The following is a 4133-nucleotide window of genomic DNA, read 5'->3' on the forward strand; positions in this document are numbered from 1 at the left end:
GAAAGTAAGGCATGAGAGCAAGATGGTGAACAGAGATGTGTGTCTCCAGACTTCAAGAAAATAGGACAATATCTGGGACAGTATTGGAAAGGCTGCAGAGAAGGCAGAGGGTGCTGGTAAAAAGGGAAGGCCCAACAGCCTTGAAGGTTTTTCCCCTTGGCAGTAGCTTATGAGGAGAGATGTTATACTCATTGCAATGGGGCCTCATTGATTCCTTGTAAACCTATGCAGCAGCTCAGAGGTGTCATACCAGTGTTCTTCTCATGGCATCACACTGCCCACCACATCTCACAGACCCCAGGAAAAGCCTTGAGCCAGACATGGCGGTGAAAGATCTCCCCTTCCAGTGGCTGGGGTCAGGCCTTGGCTCTTCTGCTTCACTAAAACCAACAAAGACTTTTCTCAGCACAGTGCTTTGCTTGTCTGCAACAATTATCTACCTTAACTAATCCCTGGGGAGGCTTCGTTAGTAACAGCCCTCAGTGGGGCCCATTAATACTCCAAGTCACTTCAGCTTTTCCTTCTGACTTTACTTTCTCTAGCAGTTGCATCATTGTCCTCTCAGTACCTGAGCTTCATAGACTAAGCGCTACAATACACCATGGAACTCATTAAAATGCAGAAATTCCTAACATCTCTTCCATAGTTTTCTTTAAGGTTTCACGCCTTGTGCAGCTAATTGCAGAGCTTGCACAACATAGTTAAGGGAAAAGATTTCACAAAGCACATAATAAAAATATTTTCTTGTTTCAAAGGCTGAATTTTGTTGCATTTCAGTTTTGAGCATCATTCTCCTATTGCTATTCATCCAGGGTGACTTCTTTGGAGACCTCCATAGGGAGGAAGAGCAGAGTCTGGAGGTCTGACACCTTCACTGCCAGCAGTGGTCTTTGTCCCTGTAAGTGCAGCCCAGCCCAGCACATGAAACCCTTTCTAAAACAAGTCACGTTTTTTTTTGGGGGGGATAAAATAAAATAAATAGAATAAAACTGAAAAGAAAAGAAAAAAGAAAAGAAAAGAAAAGAAAAGAAAAGAAAAGAAAAGAAAAGAAAAGAAAAGAAAAGAAAAGAAAAGAAAAGAAAAGAAAAGAAAAGAAAAGAAAAGAAAATTGAAATGACCATTGGAACCAGAGAAATTCAGATTAAATATTAGTAGGTACCTGGTCATCCATTGTCTCTCTTGGGTCTTCTGTAAAAAACTCAGGATGAAAAGTAAAGACATTTACTTTTTTTACCCTACTCTATTGTCCAGTCAATAGAGTAGGGCAGTCCTACTTCCTGTGCTGTAGATGCAGAAGGCAAAAAGAATTGCATTGTGCCTTACACTACCCAAGTATGTGTAACCCAGAACAAGTCTTACAAGGAGCAGCTGACGGAGCTGGGCTTGTTCAGCCTGGAGAAAAGGAGGCTCAGGGGTGACCTTATCGCTCTCTACAGCTACCTCAAAGGAGGCTGTAGTGAGGTGGGGCTTGGTCTGTTCTCCCACGTGCCCAGTGACCGGATGAGGGGGAATGGCCTAAAGTCGTGCCAGTGGAGGTTTAGGTTGGATATTAGGAAAAACTTCTTTTCTGAGAGGGTTGTTAGGCATTGGAATGGGCTGCCCAGGGAAGTGGTGGAGTCACCATCCCTGGAAGTCTTTAAAAGGTGTTTAGATGTAGTGCTTAGTGATATGGTTTAGCAGAGGACTGCTTAGTGTTAGGTCAGAGGTTGGACTAGATGATCTTGGAGGTCTCTCCCAACCTAGATGATTCTGTGATTCTGTGATCGTCTAGGCAAACCTTCTTCTATGAACAGGGACAATTTCCATTAGATTATGTTGCCCAAAGTCACCTGCCAACTGGCCTTGAACTAGGGCTCACCTATCTGTGTTAGAGTTTAAGCAACGGTTTGTTGGGAGGATTTGGTGTTCTGCATTGGTTGTCAGGTCTGTGGCTGGGGTATGGACAAGCTTCATGGTTTTTGGTTTTCTTTAGGTCTGCCAAGAAGTCGTCTAGGGTTAAAGAAAGTGTTTTAATGCTAGTGTTAAGGGAAGGGATTAGGATGAGCAAGAGAGTAAAGGTAAGGAAAGGGGCTATGGGCTGAGTTCTGCTTGAAGGGGTACTCTGAGGTCAGGTATTACTGCAGGGGATTTCTGTCAAGGTGTTGGAGCAACATTCAGGTTTTGGGATTAGGGTTACTGGTCCAAACAGGGTAAGGGTTTTACATGACTGTTTTAAGCCAGTTTTAAAGCACCATCAATATTGCATGAAACCTCTTACCTCTACAAAATCGTTAATTTCTGCTTCCCAAGCTCCTCTTCCCTCCCCTAAATCTCACTTCCCTCTTGGCCAGGCTTCTCCTGTCATCCTCATATTGGTTTTCTTATTGGGATCAGCTTTCTGATGGCTTTCATGATCTCAGAGTATCTGTCTCACTCTGTTGGCTACTCTGTTCCTGAGACAGAAGTGGTGTTGTAGTCGGTAGGGAAAAGGGCACAAAGTTCTGTAGGAGCATCCTGCACGTTCCCATCCACTCCACACCTCCACAAAAGTGTACATCTTATGAAGAAGCGTTGGTTCCAGAATGACTCGTATGGATCCAGGGTAACATTTTGCAGGCCTTCGTGCAGGATTTACCTCCTCTCAGGCATCTTGGAGGCAGTAGCCACCCCTAAGGAGAAAACTAAAAACACCTATGAGGTATGAGTTTAGTCAAAATTTGAGATCTCTGACATGACAACCAGAGGTGCTGCTCTGCAGAGCGAGGGAGCTGTGGTGCCCGGGGCACGGGGGCACTCTGCAGGGCCATGCTGGGCAGGCTGGGAGGCAGACCCAGCTCATGGGGTCACTGCCATTGCCCCAGGGCTGCAAGGAATCACTCGCCAGGCTCCTTTGCTGGGGCTGCTGCGTGCCCTGGGGCTGCAGAGCTCTCCTCTGCCTGCTCACACCAGATTGAGCACTTGAGCTCTGGTCAGCCCACCTCAGACAGGCTTTTGGTCCGTGGGCTCCATTCACTGCTGTCTCCTGGGCTCACACTGGCCTGACAGAGGAGGCCAGAGAGTGATTTTTTGCAGGCCTGGGTTAATGGCAGTGATATTTCCTTGTTTCTCACAGCCTTCTCACATGTCTTTCTCATAACCCTTCCCACTGCCCAGCACTGCCTCCCAGGTGGGAATAAGTCAACCTTCAGAAGGGCCTTTGGGCTTCCTTCATCATCCTGGTGCTTATTAGGATCTTCCTGACTCCCCACAAAGCTCAGAAGGAGCCTTCTTGTCCAGTGTGTGGTCCTGCACTGGTTCTGTCTGGGACAGAGTTACCTTTTCCTGTAGAAGCCCACACAGTGCTGTGCTCTGCTTGAGTAGCTAGAACAGCAGTGGTATCATGGTAGTGTTTTGTCTACTGCTGAGCAATGCTTTCACAGCATCAGGGATCCCTCTAGTCCCCCCTCCCCAAAGAGCCAGCAGGCTGTGGGTGTGCAAGAGACAGGGAAGGGATATCACTAGGGCAGCTGACCTAAACCAGCCACAGAGATATTCCATATCATATGATGTCACACTCAGCAATAGAAGGTGGAAAATGGAAGGAGAGGGGAAAGCTGAGCTCCCATTATGAAAATGTCTGTCCTCCTAAAAATCAGCTATATCTATTGAGGCCCTGTTTCAAGGAAGTTGTCAAGCATCACTGTCACAAATAGCTTTTGCTATTTTTTTTTTAATAGTTTCTTTGGTAGTTCACAGGAGATAGGAATACACTGCAGCTGAGACCTATGAATTTCTGCTTGTTTCTTTATTGTCTATAGCTACACAGAAAGCCTGGCTTTAGATACACATGAGATGATTAGGAAAAGTAAAGAGATAAATGAACAGGTAGGAGGCTAACAATGACATTAATTAAATCCACTCCACAACTTGAAGAACATATTTATCAAGAAAAATAACACCAAATTACTTTCCTAACTGTTTCTGAAATAAACGCAGAATGTAAAGGCACACTATTGTTTCTTAAGAAATATGTATTCAAACAATTTCCTCAGTGCATCCTTGAGCTCCTGGTTCCTCATGCTGTAAATGAGGGGGTTCACTGCTGGAGATAACATGGAGTACAGAAGTGACACCAGCAGATCCAGGGATGGGGAAGAGATTGAGTTGGGCTTCAG

This window comes from Netta rufina (genome assembly GCF_964035555.1).
Source record: "Netta rufina genome assembly, chromosome: 18".
NCBI lineage: Eukaryota > Metazoa > Chordata > Aves > Anseriformes > Anatidae > Netta > Netta rufina.